Below are 22,057 nucleotides of genomic sequence, written 5' to 3'. Positions count from 1 at the left end.
CACCCTCCTCGTTGCCATGGTGATTCTTGGTAGGGGGTGGGGTGGGGCTGGATTCAGCTCCCTAGAAAAATCCAGGACCAAACTTCTCCCCAATCCCCTTCCACAACCCTCCCCTCCCCTCCCCGCTGCCCCACCTCGAGAGTTTCCATCTCTTGGCCTTTGTTTGTTTTTGATTTTGTCAGTCTGTCACCTCTGGATGGGTTTCTGTTTATTTCCAAACTGTCTGGGGCCGTACACCATGGAGACAGTGTCCTGGGCTGCCTCTAGCCCTGATCTGGTTAGAATAAGCCCCTCTCCTTCGCATGAATCTCCAACCTGACATTTGGAACATCCAAAATAAATCATAATGTTCTGAAATAAGATAGAAACCACCATCTCCACCCACTCCTGTTGGCACTCTTATCCACTCAGAAAGAGTTTTTAGAAAATTTCCAGTATTCCACTGCAGTGCCTACATAGCACAGCCCTGAGAAGGGGAAGAAGCATTTACTGAGTACCTACTGTATACCAACCACTGGGCTAGGCTTTGCTTGTATTAAAAATCTGGTGGTGAAAGTGATGTTTCCTGCACTAAAATTTAACTGCAAGCTCTTTGAGGGCAAGGCCCAGGTCATCTGTGTAAACCCGAGTATCTAAGATACGGTGGAAGCTTAAGAAATGCTTGTTGACTGAATAAATAGATGAAAGGATGTACGGAATTTCTTTGCCATAGTAGAGGGTAATGTCAGCAAAGATGACTGATGTCAGGCAAGAAAAAATTCATCAGTAAGCCAGTACAGATGGGTGAGGGTTTAAAATAATCTTGTGGGCATTTTTTGGTTGATTTCAGAGTCTCATTCTTTATCACCAAGAATACCTTTTGGGAGTAGATTGGGGTGGGGAGGACAGAGTCTTTTAAAAGTTTCATTTTTAAAGGCTCAGACTCAAAATGCAAATGGTCCTAAGAGAGATTAAATTATTAATTTGATGTTTATTCATACACAAGCGTAAATGACTGAAGAGGAAGCCTTTCCTAAGAACAGGTTTTAGTAAGAGTTTAGAAGGGGTAGGGAAGTGGTAAAAGAGAAATCGCTGGAAGTTCAAGGGTGAGTGGAAGGAGGAGAGTGAAAAAGTTGGCTTAAAGCTCAACATTCAGAAAACGAAGATCATGGCATCTGGTCCCATCACTTCATGGGAAATAGATGGGGAAACAGTGGAAACAATGTCAAACTTTATTTTTTGGGGGCTGAAGATAGTGATTGCAGCCATGAAATTAAAAGACGCTTACTCCTTGGAAGGAAAGTTATGACCAACCTAGATAGCATATTAAAAAGCAGAGACATTACTTTGCCAACCAAGGTCCGTCTAGTCAAGGCTATGGTTTTTCCTGTGGTCATGTATGGATGTGAGAGTTGGACTGTGAAGAAAGCTGATTGCCGAAGAATTGATGCTTTTGAACTGTGGTTTTGGAGAAGACTCTTGAGAGTCCCTTGGACTGCAAGGAGATCCAACCAGTCCATCCTAAAGGAGATCAGTCATGGTAAGGACTGATGCTAAAGCTGAAACTCCAATACTTTGGCCGCCTCATGCGAAGAGTTGACTCACTGGAAAAGTCCCTAATGCTGGAAAGGATTGGGGACAGGAGGAGAAGGGGACGACAGAGGATGAGATGGCTGGATGGCATCACTGATTCGATGGACATGGGTTTGGGTAGACTCTGGGAGTTGGTGATGGACAGAGAGGCCTGGTGTGCTGCGAATCATAGGGTCGCAAAGAGTTGGACACCACTGAGCGACTGAACTGAGGGGATAGGGGGAGAGGGCTGAGGCTACTGGAGTCACACTTACTTGATAACTTCAACCCCTTTTGGCCCAGTGAAATCAGCCTGTGGTGCTGACAGGCCTTTCTCCCCTGGCGATACTGGTCACTTCAGTCAAACTGCCTGCTGGTGGGGCAGGAGGAGACAAGGCTGGTCCGAATTCCTGGGAAGTATGGACTGCATTCTGTTAAAGGTATAGTTCTTACTGTTTTCAAGCATGTCCAGGCTATTCCAAAGAGGTCCATAACACATTGCCCATCAGAGTTCTGTAGGGATTTAAAACTAGAACATCAATAATAGTTTTAGAGGGTTTACGTATGCTTGAAAAGCATTTATCATCTTAGTTTCTGACCCACTTATTTCTTTGGTTTGATATTTGTTCTTGTCCCCTGAAGCCCATATCACTCTCCTGGTACTGAACCCACCTTCCCCGTGGGGAACCAATTTCTTTCCACTCTCCCTGAATTTTGGTGAAGCTGAAGGCCCCTCCCATCCACACACTCTAGCGGGTGGAGCAGTGGCTGAGGCCCGAGCCAATCAGTGAGTTTCAGCCCCGCATCTCTGCCTCAGTGATTGGTTCAAACATGGGCATGTGACCCAGTCAGACTCCCCAAGATTTTTTTTCTCGAGCTGCTAGGAAAGAAGCTTGCATTCTTTCTGCTGCCATCTTGCTGCCTTGGGAATCTTCAGGCTGATGCTAACAGCTGAAAGCAAAGCCTAGAGGGGAAGAGGAACAGGGTCACGATGATGATGTTTGAGTACTGAATGCAATTATGCCTGGAGCTGGATTTTTCACTGAAGTGACCAATGTGGTAGTTTAGTTGCTAAGTCATGTCTGACTCTTTGCGACCCCATGGACTAGCCTGCCAGGCTCCTCTCTCCATGGGATTCTCCAGGTAAGAATACTGGAGTGGGTAGCGATTTCCTTCTCCAGGGGTCTTCCCAACCCAGGAATCGAACCTGGGTCTCCTGCATTGCAGGTAGATTCTTTACCGACCGAGCTACGAGGGAAGCCCTGGTAGCTTAAGTGACCAATGAATTCCTCTTTATTTAACAGTTTAAATTGGGCCTTGTGGGGAATACAAGGACGGAGCCCATAACTTATATCCATTGTCGTCTCCGGTGCTCCGTTATTTTTGGTGTAAACCTTTTATTGAATATATAAAGATATGGTTTTCAGATATATGAGTCTGAATTGTTGAATTTTGACAGTCCTCCCTCACCCCTGGACTATACCACAAGGCACGCAAACCAGTGCAAAATGAGAATTGGGCAACACACACAAAACATCATATTCTGGGGTATTCTGCAGCCTTAGCATCAGGGTGTTTACTTGGGTCACCTTGCACTCTTCCAAAAAGTCTTCTGGCCTAGGGAACCCCAGAGTACTCTGAGGTCTGGGAGCAGCTGAGGGGAGATGAGACCAGGGCTCTGGGTTATAAATTATATTGGCGCATCTTGGCCCTCCAGAAAACCAAAGGTTGACTCTGTAGCAATAGAAGGAATGATGGAGAAGGGTACAACCATTTATTAAGTGCCTCCTGCATGATGGGCATATCGAAAGAATTATTTGATCTTCACAATGCCCTCTCAAGGCAGATGCTATTGCCTTTATTTTACAGGAGAAGAAAGAGGCTTGGAGAAGTGACTGCCCAAGGTGAAAAAGTCTGAAAGAGGCAGAGCCAAAGCTAACTCTAGAGCTGAAATAATAAGACAGACAGGTAAATGTGAGGCCGCAGCTAGAGGAGCTGCCTGAGCAAAAGGGATCTGGACTGATGGGGCAGGAGGCTGGAGTGGGCGGCACCAGGCTCAAGGTGTGCCAAGGGAACTCACTTCCCAGGCAAAGACTGTTAGCTCTGCCATGTCTCATAAGCAGGGTGCAGCTGGATGCTGGCAATGGGCACAGGGGAAGTCTCCCCGAAACCCACACTATTAATGAGAGCTTTGAGCTCAGCTTCATTCACCTGTCCAGCCCCATCACTGCAGACCCAGCAGGTGAGCTCTGAGGGGCACGTGGCACTGCACGTGGGGCACCGAGGGATGGCCTCTCCTTTCCACCCCCACTGCCTGCTCAGAGATTGGGCCATCAGCCTGCTCTGATTCAGTTGACTTCTTCTAAACCTTGCATCCAGGGGCTGCCAGCGGCCAAATCCCCCTGATTGTCTGAGATGTTCCCGACATCAGAGAATAAACAGTCTCCCCTGTCCAGCCAGCTGTGCTGAGCAGCATTCCTGTCTCCCAGTCTGCTTGGCCGGGTCGGGCAGCAGCCCTGCGTCCACCTCCAGCAGAGGCCTGGGGGGCCTGGTGAGTAGCTGGAAGGGAGAGGGGAGGTGACCATCTGTGTTCAGACCGCACAGCACATTCCTGAGCCTGAGTCCCCATTTCGCCCCCCTGCCAAGCGCCTCAGCCACTCCTGGCACAACCTCTGTATTTGTAGTAATGACTCTTGTGACTTCAGACAAGGTCAAGATAAGGCCACTGTCCCTAGGTTTGGAGCCCCTTCACCCATGCCCAGAAAGCTGCCTGGGGAATTTGAAGCTCCTACATCATTCTAGGTACATCTGAAGGCATCACACCCCTACGGCTTGTTTTACAGAGGTGGGCATCATGAGTCAGTGCAGAAGCAAGGCAAGACCCCAGGCTTTTCGGTAACCCATTCCAGTATTCTTGCCTGGAGAATCCCATGGATGGAGAAGCCTGGTAGGCTACAGTCCACGGGGTCGCATAGAGTCGGACACCACTGAGCGATGGAACGGAACGGAACCTTGGGATGTTGTGGCTAGAATGACGTGAGGGGCCCTGGGTGAGAGGGGTGGCCCATGTTTTTGGAGAGGAGCAGAGGTGTTTTCATCCTGCGCCTGTTTTGGAGATCAGGCTTGCGGCTGAGCCATTTCCTGAGGAAGCAGTCTCTGGAAAAGCACTGTTCACCCGCCCCTCCTAAATCATCCTGTTGGGAGTGGAGCTGGGGCAGCAGGACCTGAGTGGGGCTCTGCCACGTCCAGGATCCAGCGTCCAGTCGAGGCTTGGCCAGGGTATAGGAGGTGGCCAGGGCCAGAGGGCAGATTACTTGGGAAGGGGGTGCCCTGGCCAGCACACACCATCTGCTTTTCTGCCCTAGGGCTCTGGCCTGGGACTGCGGGGGAGAAGAGAGACTACTTCAGCCTGTCTGCAGAAAGAATTCCTCTAGGAACCCCCTCTGGCCGCAGACAGTGTGGAAGCCCAGGGTAGCCCGGGGGTCTCTGTGGACAGCTGTCTAACTTTCAGTCTGTCTTGGGCTTCTTCTTTTGTCTTTTTCTGGCTGTGTGTATCAGTGTGGATTTATGTGACTGTTCCATGTTTGTATGTGTAGGCAGCTGCATTTCCAGTTGGAATTGGATTCCTCAGGGGGAAATTGTGTGCTTCTGTGTTTATGTGCATGTATATACATCCACATCTCTGTGTAAGCTAGTGTGTAGGGGTATCTTCGAGGGAAAGTGGGGGCCTCTGTGTCTTTGCATAGATGAGTAGGTCTATAGCTGGTGGGAGTACACATGTGAGCATTTAGGTTAGTTTGGTAAAAACATGCACTTGTCTTTGTTGATGTATTAAGCTGACGCATATGTGTCTTTGAGAGCACGGGCATATATTTGTCACTGATATGTTGGTGAGTCTCTGAAAGTGTGGCTGCTTGTCTGTTTACATTTGTGCAGAAGCATTCATTCACTCAGTCTTCAATTCATTCATAAAGTGATTTGCTCATTTACTAACAGACATCTTCCAAGTGCTTGCATTGTGACTGGCCCTATGCTGTCACAGCATAGGGGGATTTAGAGAATTGTCTAGCTCAGGTCCTAACATTTAAAAGACCACGGGTAAGTGTACAAATGAAGGCTTACGTTCGTGTCTAAATATTTAAATGTTCTAAGTCAAAACAGACTCCTAATAACCAGAGGGCTGGGTTTGATTTTGGATTCTCAACTCCTGAGTTTTGTGCTGAAACTCAGCAACACAGAGCGAGTGGCCCCAGCTTCTTCTTCCCCATCCTGGCTTCATCCTGTAGCTCCCATGCATGCGTAATTCTTCACATGTGCCCAGACTCCACGTGCGTATCCCCCTTGGCCACCCTCTGCACCTAGGGGTGCCCACAGCACTGCCGAAGTCTGCTATATGGCTCTGAGCTGGAACTAATGCAATCTCACGTACCTGGGTTGTAGTCTAGGAGTAGGGCCTGGGTTCCCAGTGGGCCCATCCTCTTGACCCCAGGGACTTCTCACTGTGTGGGATGAATAGAGCCAGAGTGTGGCCATCTAAAAGGCAGACCTGGAGTAAGGACACCTCCTGCTTGTTTTCTCATAGAACAGTGTCTTTGAGTGTTTTCCTGTGTGCTTGGCTGTGCATGGCCGTGGATGTGTTTTTCTGTTCATCTTTGTTGTGTCTTCTAGAGGGTAGAACCCACAGCTTTTCTCCCACTCTTCCCTCACCTGACTTACTGAGGACTTAGGACTGTCAGACAGGCTGGGGTGGTGGGAGGAACACTGGCCTGAGTCCGAGTCACTATCCTGTGCTCAGCTTGGACCTGCTCTGTGATCTGGCCTCAGTTTCCTCATCTGTTAGAGTGGCGAGGTTGGATTACCACATCTTTAATTTACAAGCCTTACTTGGTTTATGGAAGGAATGGGATGGATTTTTGGAGTTAATTCCTTTCTAAGTTCAAATTGGGAATGCTTATTTGTAGGCTGCCTGGGTTCATACAGAACCAGGTTTGAATGCCAGCTGTGCCGTATGTGCTGTGCCTCCTGTACTGTTACCCTCCCTCAGGGTGGTGGTGATGACAGAATAAGATAAGCATGCGTAAAGGGTGGAGCGTCATGCCAGGCTCACAGTAGATGTTCGATAAACATTAGCTTCTGTCCTCATATGGGGTCTTTCCAGCTTTCTTACCTTATAAATTCTGGGTTAGTAGACATGTCTAATTGAGATAATTGGAACCTCATGTTTGGGGAGCTCAGGTGCTATGTTGCTTGAGGGGGCACAGTTGGATGAGACAATCTGGCCCTTAAATGCCTTCTGAGAAGCTGCCAACTCACATGTGTGTGAGCCTCTCCCTCCACTCCATTCTCTGATTTGGACCTTTGACATTTTCTTTAGTTTTATGAAAAGCACTATGGAACACAGATCCAACAGCCTTTCCTGACCCGATTCTGCCCTGAGCCCATCCCTGGTGCTGCAGGACGCTGAGCTAAATAGGATCAGGCCACAGGGAGGAGCTGGGTCAGGTAAGGCCTCAGGCTGCCCAACATGTCTGGGCCTGTCTGACACCAGCCCCAGTAGTGGGCAGCCCCAGTTCGGCAGAGGGCACCTGTCTTCCATGATTGATACTCCTGGGAGGGCATCACTCTGCTCCTGCACGCATGGCCTTAGGATCCTGGAGCACTGCGGAGACTGAGGAGACCTCCATAGCTCCTGTTCCCCCAAGTATTCCAGAATGGCCAAGTTCCAGCAGGAATGACATGGAGGGGGTTGGGCGAGGGCAGGTGACAGCATCTCAGCCAGGGCTGGTGGGAGTGACCATCTTGGGAATCCCCTGGAGCCTGTGAAAACTGGCAGCTCTTGGACTCTCCGGAAATATCCCTGACCTGGAGGGAATGAGGGAGGGGTCTAGGGCCTAGCCAGGGATTCTGAATTGAGAAATGCGCTGAGTATGAGCTCAGGGTAGCTGAGGTGCTGAGGGAGGCCCTCAAGGAGAGGGTCTGCCCTTGAGGTCATCCTGGGCACCCCTCTGACCCACCTCTCCACACACACACACATGGGTGATGGAGAACTGGTTTGATGATCTCTCAGCTCCAGAGGTGACTGGACAGGTGGGAGCAACTTAATTTGCAGAAGTCCCTCTGGGAGTTATTTTGATATCCCCCCATCATCACTGGGCTGCTCTGTTTGGAGCCAGAACTGGAAATTTTCCTCTTAAAAAAAAAAAAAAGAAAACAAGGGCACAAATGGGTTGAGCCCAAAATAATGTGTTTAAGGAAATTTCTGCTTCATGCTGGCTAGGACAGGGAATGTCTGGTCAAAGAACTGCTGACGGCCAGGGTCTCTGTAAGTAAACAGACCGCCTCTGATGGCCACCCTGCGCTCATTTCCCTCACCGGTGTGCGAGGAGGGTGATGTCACCTGAGGAGGGCCTCCTGGTCATGCAGTTTGTCAGTGAGCAGTGCGGCTGTCCAGTTATCGCGAACAGCTGCTTCTCATGCAGACAGTTCTGACACCCTCCTACACATGCTCGTCTGTGACGGGACTCCAGCCACGCCATGATCTCACAGCCGGGGGTGTTCCTGGGAAACTTGGGATTCATTGTGCAGTCTCCTGCTTCCATACAAGGCCCCTTCCTCAACCAGAGAGCTGGGGAGAGAGGCACCTAGGTTGGGTTCAGTTGCAGGAAGTGGCCTCTGGAAGTACAGGCCTGTGTCCTGCCCCTGTGCACAGCGGGCTTTGGCGGCACGCACCACTGCCTGTCTCCTGGGGCCAGACAGCCAGGTCCACTGGGGGAGTTTCCATGAGCAGAGGGCCCAATTCAGGGGAGGTAGGGTGGGGAAGAAGCCACAAAACTCTCTCTGTGTCTCCTGAACAGGCTCTTGCTAAGCACAGCGGTCGCCAGGTAAGGCTTTTATGGCATTTGGAAGCCCTGCAGCAGTTGTTGAGGAGCAGCTGCCAGAGGTTGGATCATGCTCTGTAGCCTCCTCCCTAGTCATCCTGTACCATCCTCACTTTCCCTCCCAGCTGGGTGGTGGGGAGCTGTGAGCCTCCAAGTAGACAGGTAGCCAGAAGCTTCTTGGCAGTGAGCCTCAGCTTTTCATTTCTTTGTGTCCCCCAGAATCCTGACCTTACAGGGGACTCATCAGTCATAAAGCCCTGCCCCACAGAGCAACCAGCCCACTCAAAGCCTACCTGACTTACCTTAGGCTGAATGAGAAACTCAGACTGACTGGCCATCTCACAGAAGACTCACTGCCTGCTTTATGTGCAGCCTGACTGACCAATAAATCTACTTATTCAACAAATAGTAATGAGTACCTTGCTTGTACCCTCTGTTATGCTGGGTGCAGGGGATATAGTAGTGAACAAGACAGACAAGATTCTTGTTCTTAGGGAGCTGACGGTAAATAAAACAATGATGGGATGACATATGTGTGTGTGTGTGTATACAGATATATATATATTTTGTTTGTTTTTAAAATTTTTTAAAGAAATTTTTGGCCACACCATGGAGCATGTGGGATCTTAGTTCCCCAGCCAGGAATTGAACCTGCGCCCCCTACATTGAAAGTGCACAGTCTTAAGCACTGGACCTCTAGGGAAGTCCCAAGGGTGTGATACATGTATTATGAAGAAAATAAATTGGATTCTATAGGAGAGAGTAGCCATAAGGCCCTACCCTGGATATAATGGTCAGGGAAGACCTCCCAGATGCATAATCTGAGAACTGGGGAATGAGAGAAAAAAAGGAAACATGCAGAGAGCCCGTGGAAGAACTTTCCAGATAGAGTGAAAAGCAATGCTGAGGCCTTGAGACAGGGAAGAGCTTGGTGTTACCTTGGAATAGTAAGAAGACTGATTTGATGGAACATGGTGAGTGAGCAGAGGCCAGCATGAAGCTAAGGTTGGAGAGGAGGCCAGAGCAGACCAGACATGACCTTGTAAGCCACAGTAAGGATTTAGGTAGGTGTGAGGGGAAGGCCCCGAGGACTTTAAGCGAAAGTGTGACACATACTCAAGAAGAAATAGGGACTTCCTTGGTGGTTCAGGGGTTACGACTCCATGCTTCCAGTGCAGGGGCATGGGTTTGATCCTTGGTTGGGGAACTAAGATCCCACATGCCACATGGCCAGTTAATAAATAAATAGCACCTAATGCTGGTTCTGAGGTAGAAAAGAAAAAAAAATAGATAACCTGGATAACACTCTATCCACTAAAGAAGTTGAATTTGTAGTTTAAAATCTTCCCACAAAGAAAACTTCAGACCTGGATGCCTTTACTGGTGAATTCTCTCAAACATAAGGAAAAATTACCAATTTTATATAAAATTCTTCAGAAAATTGAAAAGGAAGGAATAGTTCTTAATTAATTCAGAGAGTAGCATTACTCTGATACCAAAACCAGACAGACATGAACATAAATGCAAAAACTTAATAAAAATTCTAGCAAAGTAAACCCAGCAATGTATAAAAGAAGGCTAAGATGTTCAAGCAGGTTTTAGAAAAGGCAGAGGCACCAGAGATCAAATTGCCAACATCCGCTGGATCATGGAGAAAGCAAGAGAGTTTCAGAAAAACATCTATTTCTGCTTCATTGACTATGCCAAAGCCTTTGACTGTGTGGATCACAATAAACTGTGGAACATTCTGAAAGAGATGGGAATCCCAGACCACCTGACCTGCCTCTTGAGAAACCTGTATGCAGGTCAGGAAGCAACAGTTAGAACCGGTCATGGAACAACAGACTGGTTCCAAATAGGAAAAGGAGTGCGTCAAGGTTGTATATTGTCACCTTGCTTATTTAACTTATATGCAGAGTACATCATGAGGAACGCTGGGCTGGAAGAAGCACAAGCTGGAATCAAGATTGCTGGGAGAAATATCAATAACCTCAGATATGCAGATGACACTACCCTTATGGCAGAAAGTGAAGAGGAACTCAAAAGCCTCTTGATGAAAGTGAAAGAGGAGAGTGAAAAGGTTGGCTTGAAGCTCAACATTCAGAAAACAAAGATCATGGCATCTGGTCCCATCACTTCATGGGAAATAGATGGAAAAACAGTGGAAACAGTGTCAGACTTTGTTTTTTTGGGCTCCAAAATCACTGCAGATGGTGATTACAGCCATGAAATTAAAAGACGCTTGCTCCTTGGAAGGAAAGTTATGACCAACCTTGATAGTATATTAAAAAGCAGAGACATTACTTTGCCGACCAAGGTCCGTCTAGTCAAGGCAATGGTTTTTCCCGTGGTCATGTATGGATGTGAGAGTTGGACTGTGAAGAAAGCTGATCGCCGAAGAATCGATGCTTTTGAACTGTGGTGTTGGAGAAGACTCTTGAGAGTCCCTTATACTGCAAGGAGATCCAACCAGTCCATTCTAAAGGAGATCAATCCTGGATGTTCATTGGAGGGACTGATGCTAAAGCTGAAACTCCAATACTTTGGCCACCTCATGAGACGAGTTGACTCACTGGAAAAGACTCTGATGCTGGGAAAGGTTGGGGGCGGGAGGAGAAGGGGACGACGGAGAATGAGATGGCTGGATGGCATCACCGACTCTGTGGACATGAGTTTGAGTGTACTCCGGGAGTTGGTGATGGACAGGGAGGCCTGGCGTGCTGTGATTCATGGGGTCGCGGAGAGTCGGACACGACTGAGCGACTGAACTGAACTGAACTGAACTGAAACCCAGAAATGCCAGCTTGAAGAAATATTTGAAAATCAATTCATATAATTCACCATATTAGCAAACTGAAAAAGGGAAAAACAAATAACATCACCTCAATAGAGGCAGGAAAAGGATTTGACAAAATCCGACACTTATGTTTGATAAAAACCCTCAGCAAAGTAGGAAAAGAAGGGAAGTCCCTCAATCTGGAATCTATGAAAAGCTAAAGGCTAACAGAAAGACTGAGTACTTCCCTTCCTGAGACAAGAGTGTCTGTTTTTACTACTTCTGTTTAGCATTGTACCAGAGGTCCTAGCCAGTGCAATATAGCAAGAAAAATTAATAAAAGGAGAATAACTGAGTAAAGTGGTGTGTTTCATTTCTGAGAAAGTACCATAATGTTTTCCAAAGTTTTTACACAATTTTATATTCCTACCAGTAGTGTAGGAGAATTATAGTGTGTTTTATATGGCAGATGCCATATGCTCTCCAACACTTGGTAAGGTCAGTCTTTTAGCTTTCCTAAAAGCGGATGTGTAGTGGTATCTCTGTATTTTAATTTACATTTCCCTAATAGCCAAGGAGTACTTTTCATATTCTTATTTGCTGCTTGTATATCTTCTCTGGAGAAGTGTCTGTTTAAACCTCTTTTTCATTTAAAAATAAAATATTTTTTTGTGCCTTCTTACTGAGCTGCATATATTTTTTTCTATTTTTTAAAATTTATTTTTTATTGAAGGATAATTGCTTTACAGAATTTTGTTGTTTTATGTCAAACCTCAACATGAATCAGCCATGGGTATACATATATCCCCTTCCTGTTGAACCTCACTACCATCCCCTTCTCCACCCCACCCTTCTAGGTTGATACAGAGCCCATTTGAGTTTCCTGAGCCATACAGCAAATTCCCGTTGGCTGTCTGTTTTACATATGGTAATGTAACTTTCCATGTTACTCTTTCCATACATCTCACCCTCTCCTCCCCTCTCCCATGTCCATAAGTCTATTCTGTATGTCTGTTTCTCCACTGATGCCCTGTAAATAAATTCTTCAGTACCATTTTTCTAGATTCCGTATATATGTGTGTTAGAATACAGTATTTATCTTTCTGACTCACTTCACTCTGTATAATAGGTTCTAGGTTCATCCACCTCTTCAGAACTGACTCAAATGCATTCCTTTTTATGACTGAGTAATATTCCATTGTGTATATGTACCACAACTTCTTTATCTATTTGTATTTTAAAATATATTCTAATACAAATTCTTCATGTATTCTGGGTCTATTCTTTGCTAATTCATTCTAGACCTATTATAAATAGGTTTTTAAAAAGTATATTCTAGATACAAGTCCTCTATAGGATATATTTTACAAATATTTTCTCCCAGTGGTAGCCATCTTTTCATTTTCCTAGTGGTTTCTTTTCGATAGCAAAAGTGTTAAATTTTAATCATCTAGTTTGTTGTTTTTTCTTTTATTGTTAGCACTATTTGCAACATATCTAAGAACTCTGCCCAACTCAAGGTTATAAAGATTACTGATAATTTCACAGGTATATCCAATATGTCAAAACTTATCAAATTGAATATTCCAATTGTATCCAATTGTATGTGTAATTATATGTTAACTATACCTCAATAAAGTTGCTCAAAAAACTGCAACCTGATCTAATTTTTGAAATTCATTCTGGCTGCTGTGAGGAGAAGGGGCTGGGGCGGGGGAGTGGGTAAGAGTAGGAACTGCGTGTGTTTTGGAGACTGTTACAGTCATACTGGTGAGAGATACTGGTGACAGTGGAAATGAAAAGGAGGGGCTTCCCTGGTGTCTGAGACAGTAAAGAATCTGCCTGTGATGCAGGAGACCTGGGTTCAATTCTTGGGTCGAGAAGATCGCCTAGAGAAGGGAATGGCTACCCACTCCTGTATTCTTGCTCTAGGAAATCCCATGGACAGAGGAGCCTGTTGGGCTACAGTCCATGGGTTGCAAAAAGTCGGACACGACTGTGCAACTATCACTTTTCAGACATATTTGAGAAATATTTTGAGACCTAATAACAAATGCACTAACAGACTTATAAGATATGAGAGAAATGGAGAAATCTAGGATGGCTACCAAATTTCCAACTTGAGTGCTGAGTGGCTGGGGATGCCTGGTCAGGAAGATTTGGGGGTAGAGATGGGAATGGAACCAGAGTCCTCTTTTTGTCTACCTGTGAAGACGGCTAGACTTCAAGAGAAGGGTCTGTGTGTAGTGTTAGTCACCTTGAGAGAATAGACGAAGCAGCAGCTTGAAAATAGCTTTGGGCATTCCAACACTGGGAGGTTCCCTGAAGGAGCCAGTAAAGCTCCTCAGGAAGGAACAACTAGAGGATTACCTATCATTAATTTCCTATGGCTGCTGTGACAAATTACCGCAAACTGGTGGCTTTAAACAATTAAAAGTTTATTATCTCAGTTCTGGGGGGCCAGAAGCTCAAAATCAGATCCCTGGGCTGAAATCAAGGCATCAGCATGGCTGTGTTCCTTCTGGAGGGTCCAGGGGACGATGCGTCCTGTTACTCTTCCGGCTCCTAGCAGCTGTTGGTATTCCTTGAGCTGAGCTTCATCACTCTAGCCTGTGTCTCCATGGTCACTTCCTCCTCTCTTCTAAGGACATTTGTCATAGGATTTAGAGCCCACCCAGAAAATCGAGGATGATCTCCTCATCTTAAGATCTTTAGCTTAGTTATATTCATAAAGATCTTTTCTTCCCCCAAACAAGGAGATTAGCCTGTGGACATATCCTTTGGGGGCCATTATTCAATGTACCAACTGATTGACAGACTAAAGGAGTGACTAATTAAGTCATAAAAGATGGCAGAGCTCCCTATGCCTGGGAAGAGGGACCGAGGAGATCAAGTATAGGGTGCACAGGACCTCGGCAGCTGTTAGCTTTAGCACGTGTGTGGGAGACTGTCATGGAGAGGGAATGTACTGTGGACAGGAATCTCCCAGCCCTTCCAGACCTGACTCAGCGCCTGGCAGGGGTTATCCATGCTGTAGCCAAAGTGACCTTTATATCACAAATCTGTTCATGTCACGCTCCAGTGAGTGACCCGTCAACAGCTTCCTGCAGCTTTAGGCCAAAGACAAATATTCTCACCTACCTACAAGGTCTAGGGGCCTGGTCTCAGCCCACCTCTGCAGCCTTGTCTCACACCTTCGTCCTCTGCTGTCTGCCTCCAAAGACACTGGCTGCCTCTCAGGACCTTGCCTACTGTTGCAGGGCCATGGCTATGGTTTCCTCCACCTGGAAGGTTCTTCTTCAACTCACTTCATGGAGTTAGCAACAACTAATACTTTGGATCTCAACCCGAATGTCTCTTCCTCAGGGAATTCATCCTTGAGTCCCTGGTCTAGGTCATACTAATGTGTAATATAATTTCTCATGGCTCCCCATACTCTTCTTCCATAGTACTGTCAAAGTAGTATACAGTTGTGTACATATTTGTAATGTTATTTTATTAGTGTTTGTCTCTACCACTAGACCATAAGGGAGGGTTTGTATAACTTACCACTCTTATCACAAGTGCCTTGTACAGTGCTTGGCACACAGGAGTACATGATAATTTTAAAACATGTCTGCAAATTTTTTGATACTCTTCCTATCAAGAGATAGAGTCCAGTCGGCCTCCCTTTAAATATGCGCTGGTCTAATGACTTGCCTCTAGTTAACAGATGTGGCAGAAGCAACGCAGTGTGACATCTAAGGCTAGGTCATGAAGGGTAGCATGGTTTCCTCCTGGCCTGATGTCTTTTTGGATGCTCCTTTCAGAAATAGCTGCCATGTTGTGAAGATGCCCAGTTCACATAGAGAGGGCACAGGTAAGTGTTTCAGCTAAAAGCCCCACTGAGAACTTAGCCAATAGCCAATATCAACTGGCAGACACATACTAGGGGAGGCTTGGAGGTGATTCCAGCCTCAGCTGCCATCTGACTGGGACCACATGAGAAACCCTGAGTGAGAATTGCCTAGCTGGACCAGTTACTCCTGGAACCGTGAGAGATGAAAAACGAACTGATTGTTGTTGTTAGTATATATAATTGGGGGGATGATTTGTTACTTAGATTGGAATGGGGTCCAGGAAATACTCATTGAATGAATAGATGTGGGGAGGTCTGGCTGAGGGAATATTGCCTTTGCTTTAGCTCTGTATAGATTTTGGTTGGTAACTCAGTTTTTCCTGCTCTGAGAGGCCTTGGAGATCCTGGAAGCCCCAATCTGAGACTCTGTACTCATATTTAGCCAAGAGAAGACTTGCAGAAACTCTGCCTAGAGCAGAGAGCATAGCAGAGGCATCAAAAATGACCTCTGGAAAGAACCTCAGAGTGCATTCATGTCACTGTGGTGTATTAATCTTGGGCCATACGTGGTTTCAGGGGAGCAAAAACATATATTTCCCCTGTATGTGTATTTTCCTAGGTGGAGGGTCTCTAGGCTGTCATTTTTATCAGATTTTTTAAATGCCTATGTCCCCAAAGTGTTAAGAACTACTGATTTAGCACAGCAATCTCAATTTCTAGGTTAAAAAACTGAGAACACCTCATTTTCTAGTAAAAAGATGGACAAAGTACCTTAAATAAGCTTCTTTCTGCAAACAATTCTGGATAAAAGAGAAGAAAAACTTTTAATGCACTGATGAATGGTCAAGAAAAATGAGGAATACTCAGCTCCTAAAACTCCAGATTCCAGAGAGGTAAGTTGAGCTATTTTTTAATTAATTTGTTTGTTTATATTGTGGAGACCACTCCATCTCTGCCATATATATAATGAAGTCTACACTCTTAACAAATTTTATTTGTTTGTTTGGCTGTGTTGGGTCTAGTTGCGGCCCATGTGGAATCTTTGTTGCGTCACGAGGGATCTTTCATTGTGGCTCGCAGGGTCAGCAGTTGTGCATGGGCTTAGTTACTCCAAGGCACATGGGATCTTAGTTCCCAAACCCATGTTTCCTGCATTGCAAGCTGAATTCTTAACCAATGGACCACCAGGGAAGTCCCCCCTCTTAACTAAAATTTAAGTGTACAGTACAATATTGTTAACTATAAGCATGATCTTATACAGCAGATCCCTACAACTTTTTCATTTTGCACAAGTGACACTTTATTGTTTTTATTTCTTAGCTCAGTAGACTTGAACTTGGTCATATAGAATGGGGTGATATGAGAGAAATCAGTGTTGTAGTAGTAACTGGCTCTCCAACAAAACAAAGTACCCTATTTTTAGTGTTTGCTGATTTCCAAGGTGTAAATATTCCTACCATAGCCAGTTTCAAGCTCTCAATGGTACCAGGAACTGACACCCAGAATTCCTAAGTATTTGGTTCTTCTGAGTTGGTAGGAGCCAGTTCCAGCACACTACTGAGAGAAATTCAAGTTGTCTCTAAGGTGGGAAGTCTGGTAAAACCTTTCTCGCCTAAGATTGGGACTTCAGTGAATGAATGGGCCAGACAAAAGCACCACTACCTCCCAACAGCCTGAAAAGAAAAATGCCAATCTTAGTGTCCCTCTTCTCAGGAGAAATAAAATAGCCCCTGCAAATTCACAACTGTAAGGCATATCTATATCATTTGAAGCCCAAATTCACACTACTTGGGTGATCTGAAAAATTTCAGTCCAGCATTTAATTTAATTTAAAGTGGGCCCAGTTTGGTTATACTGTGGGAATCTGGCAAATCAAATGCAAATACTCTTGGAAGAATCCACCTTCACCCCAAGTCTCAAGAATTCCCACAGAGAAAGTTCCAAATAGTAGCTTCTAGCTGAAAATCACCAAACACCAAACAACAGATGGTAGAAACAAGTCTGTATTGTCTTTAGATACTGGAATTATCAGACAAATAGTATAAAATGACATATTTAAAATGCTGAAAGAATGAGGCCTCCATCACCCTAATCGCAAAACCTGGTAAAGACCCCACAAAAAAAGAAAACTACAGGCCAATATCACTGATGAACATAGATGCAAAAATCCTTAACAAAATTCTAGCAATCAGAATCCAACAACACATTAAGAAGATCATACATCATGACCAAGTAGGCTTTATCCCAGGAATGCAAGGATTCTTCAATATCCGCAAATCAATCAACGTAATACACCACATTAACAAACTGAAAAATAAAAATCATATGATTATCTCAATAGATGCAGAGAAAGCCTTCGACAAAATTCAACATCCATTTATGATAAGAACTCTCCAGAAAGTGGGAATAGAAGGGACATACCTCAACATAATAAAAGCTATATATGACAAACCCACAGCAAACATTATCCTCAATGGTGAAAAACTGAAAGCATTTCCCCTAAAGTCAGGAACAAGACAAGGGTGCCCACTCTCCCCACTACTATTCAACATAGTTCTGGAAGTTTTGGCCACAGCAATCAGAGCAGAAAAAGACATAAAAGGAATAAAAATTGGAAAAGAAGAAGTAAAACTTCCATTGTTCGCTGATGACATGATCCTCTACACAGAAAACCCTAAAGACTCTACCAGAAAACTACTAGAGCTAATCAATGATTACAGTAAAGTTGCAGGATATAAAATCAACACACAGAAATCCCTTGCATTCCTATACACTAATAATGAGAAAATAGAATGAGAAATTAAGGAAACTATTCCATTCACTGTTGCAACGAAAAGAATTAAATACTTAGGAATATATCTACCTAAGGAAACAAAAGACTTGTACATAGAAAACTATAAAACACTACTGAAAGTAATCAAAGAGGATACTAATAGATGGAGAAATATACCATGTTCATGGATTGGAAGAATAAATATTGTAAAAATGAGTATAATACCCAAAGTAATTTATACATTTAATGCAATCCCTATCAAGCTACTAACGATATTTTTCACAGAACTAGAACAAATAATCTCACAATTTGTATGGAAATATAAAAAACCTCGAATAGCCAAAGCAATCTTGAGGAAGAAAAATGGAACTGGGGGAATTAACCCGCCGGACTTCAGGCTCTACTACAAAGCCACAGTCATCAAGACAGTATGGTACTGGCATAAAGACAGAAATATAGATCAATGGAACAAAATAGAAAGCCCAGAGATAAATCCACGCACCTATGGACACCTTATCTTTGACAAAGGAGGCAAGAATATAAAATGGAGAAAAGACAGTCTCTTTGACAAGTGGTGCTGGGAAAACTGGTCAGCCACTTGTAAAAGAATGAAACTAGAACACTTCCTAACACCATACACAAAAATAAACTCAAAATGGATTAAAGAGCTAAATGTAAGACCAGAAACTATAAAACTCCTAGAGGAGAACGTGGGCAAAACACTCTCCGACATAAATCACAGCAGGATCCTCCATGACCCACCTCCCAGAATATTGGAAATAAAAGCAAAAATAAACAAATGGGACCTAATTAAAATCAAAAGCTTCTGCACAGCAAAGGAAACTATAAGTAAGGTGAAAAGACAGCCTTCAGAATGGGAGAAAATAATAGCAAATGAAGCAACTGATAAAGGATTAATCTCCAAAATATACAAGCAGCTCCTGCAGCTCAATTCCAGAAAAATAAATGACCCAATCAAAAAATGGGCCAAAGAACTAAACAGACATTTCCCCAAAGAAGACATAAAGATGGCTAACAAACACATGAAAAAATGCTCAACATCCCTCATAATCAGAGAGATGCAAATCAAAACCACAATGAGATACCATTTCACACCAGTCAGAATGGCTGCTATCCAAAAGTCCACATGCAATAAATGCTGGAGAGGATGTGGAGAGAAAGGAACCCTCTTACACTGTTGGTGGGAATGCAAACTAGTACAGCCACTATGGAGAACAGTGTGGAGATTCCTCAAAAAACTGGAAATAGAACTGCCATATGATCCAGCGATCGCACTCTTCGGCATACACACCGAGGAAACCAGAATTGAAAGAGACACATGTACTCCAATGTTCATTGCAGCACTGTTTATAATAGCCAGGACATGGAAGCAACCTAGATGTCCATCTGCAGACGAATGGATAAGAAAGCTTTGGTACATATACACAATGGAGTATTATTCAGCCATTAAAAAGAATACATTTGAATCAGTTCTAATGAGGTGGATGAAACTGGAGCCTATTAGACAAAGTGAAGTAAGCCAGAAAGAAAAACACCAATACAGTATACTAACGCATATATATGGAATTTAGAAAGATGCAAATGATAACCCTGTATACGAGACAGCAAAAGAGACACAGATATATAGAACAGTCTTTGGGACTCTGTGGGAGAGGGTGAGGGTGGGATGATTTGGGAGAATGGCATTGAAACACGTATGTTGTCATATGTGAAACGAATCACTAGTTCAGGGTTGATGCATGTTATAGGATGCTCGGGGCTGGCGTGTGGGGATGACCCAGAGGGAGGATAAAGGGAGGAGGGATGTGGGAGGGGGGTTCAGGAGGGGAGGAGGAACTTATGTAAACCCAGGGCGAATTCATGTCAATATATGGCAAAACCAACCAATATAATATTGTAAAATAATTTGCCTCCAATAAAAAATAAATTAATTACTTAAAAATAAATAAATAAATAAATAAAATAAAATAAAATAAAATGCTGAAAGAGTAGAAGTTGAAAATTTGAGCAGTGAGCAAGATACCCTGAAAAAGCACCAAGTATATTTGAACAAGAACTAGAATGTCCCTCTAGAAATTTCAGATATCTTAACTAAATCTACAAATTCAATGGTTGTGTTAAATAGAAGGTTAGACACAATTGAGTATATCAGGCACAATAAAATTACAACTGGAAGATAGATTTGAAGAAATTCTCTAAAATGCAGCATAGAGAAATAAAAAGATGGAAAATGTGAAACAGTAGTTAAAAGACATGGGGATAGGTTGAGATGGTCCAAAACACATATAAGCAGAGGTTTCAGAAGGAGAGCAGAGAGATTATGAGACAGAAGTAATACTGGAAGAGTTAGTGGATGAGGTTCATCCAGAAATCCATCAATTTGTGCATTCAAGAATCTTGGTAAATTCTCAAAAGAATGAATCAAAAGAAACCCACAAGTAGGGGTGGTTGTGGCTGGTCTGCCGGCAACTGTGTCGGGGAACTTTTCCTGTGGCGGCCGTTGAGTCCCCTACAACTCGCCACCATGAGCAGCACCCTAGCTAAGATCGCGGAGATCGAAGCCGAGATGGCTCGGACTCAGAAGAACAAGGCCACAGCACACCACCTAGGTTTGCTTAAGGCTCGTCTTGCTAAGCTTCGCAGAGAGCTCATTACTCCAAAAGGTGGTGGAGGTGGAGGACCAGGAGAAGGATTTGATGTTGCCAAGACAGGTGATGCTCGAATTGGGTTTGTGGGTTTTCCATCTGTGGGGAAGTCAACACTGCTCAGTAACCTGGCAGGGGTATATTCCGAGGTGGCAGCCTATGAGTTCACTACTCTGACCACTGTGCCTGGCGTCATCAGATACAAAGGTGCTAAGATCCAGCTTCTGGATCTCCCAGGTATCATTGAGGGTGCTAAGGATGGGAAAGGTAGAGGCCGCCAAGTCATTGCAGTGGCCAGAACGTGTAACTTGATCTTGATTGTTCTGGATGTCCTGAAATCCTTGGGACATAAGAAGATAATTGAAAATGAACTGGAAGGCTTTGGCATTCGCTTGAACAGCAAACCCCCCAACATTGGCTTTAAGAAGAAGGATAAAGGAGGCATTAATCTCACAGCCACTTGCCCTCAGAGTGAGCTGGATGCTGAAACTGTGAAGAGCATTCTGGCTGAGTACAAAATCCATAATGCTGATGTGACTCTGCGTAGTGATGCCACAGCAGATGACCTCATTGACGTGGTGGAAGGAAACAGAGTCTATATCCCCTGTATCTATGTGTTAAATAAGATTGATCAGATCTCCATTGAGGAACTGGATATTATCTATAAGGTGCCTCACTGTGTACCCATCTCTGCCCATCACCGCTGGAATTTTGATGACCTGTTGGAAAAGATCTGGGACTATCTGAAACTAGTGAGAATTTACACCAAACCCAAGGGCCAGTTGCCCGATTACACGTCCCCAGTGGTGCTGCCTTACTCTAGGACCACAGTGGAGGATTTCTGCATGAAGATTCACAAAAATCTTATCAAAGAATTTAAATATGCTCTGGTGTGGGGTCTCTCTGTGAAACACAATCCTCAAAAAGTGGGTAAAGACCATATGTTGGAGGACGAGGATGTCATTCAGATTGTGAAGAAGTGATGCCATCCCCTTGCCCATCTGCTGGGCCAACCCTAGCAGCTTTCTCCACGATCAAACACCTGACTCCAAGCCCCTCCTGGGTTTGACAGGCACTGGATCAGGATACAGGGAGGGAGATGGAAGCACCCAATTTGGAACTTCACTTGTCTTATCTTGGTGTCACCTTATATGTTGAGCTGTATAAAGGACCTGGTAGGCCAAAAAAAAAAAAAAAAGAAACCCACAAGTAGACATATCATAGTGAAAATGCAGTTTGCCAAAGATGAAGTCTTAAATAGGAGTTTATTTTCAAGATGGACGAATTAAAGACAAGAAGGATTGCAGAGCAAAGAAAGTGGTACCTATATCAGTAAAAACAAATATTGTATAAATAATACTAACAATGTCTTGTGAGCTTAAAAAAAAGATAAAATTCAAATATATAAAAGCAGTCATATATGAGCTAAAAGGGGAGTGATTAGAATTAGTTCTAAGGTCCTTGTTTTATTTAAGAGAAAATAAAAGATATTGGTTAATGTCAAACAGGCAAAATATGCACATTAAAGTTTCTAGTATAACCTCTAAGAATAGCAAAAACAAGTATAATTTGCAA

The 22,057-nt window shown here is 44.3% G+C and overlaps 1 long non-coding RNA gene and 1 pseudogene across 1 annotated transcript in view; one reads left to right on the top strand and one right to left on the bottom strand.

The window, feature by feature from the left end:
- Positions 1-22,057, bottom strand: part of LOC129562581 (uncharacterized) — a 96,234-nt gene that overhangs the window by 54,330 nt on the left and 19,847 nt on the right. The window lies entirely within an intron of this gene.
- Positions 20,306-21,665, top strand: LOC129562578 (developmentally-regulated GTP-binding protein 1 pseudogene; annotated as a pseudogene).

This window comes from Moschus berezovskii, chromosome 9 (genome assembly GCF_049115385.1).
Source record: "Moschus berezovskii isolate FMDL1 chromosome 9, NW_MosBer_1.0, whole genome shotgun sequence".
Classification (NCBI taxonomy): domain Eukaryota; kingdom Metazoa; phylum Chordata; class Mammalia; order Artiodactyla; family Moschidae; genus Moschus; species Moschus berezovskii.
This window is presented reverse-complemented; position numbering and strand designations above follow the sequence as displayed.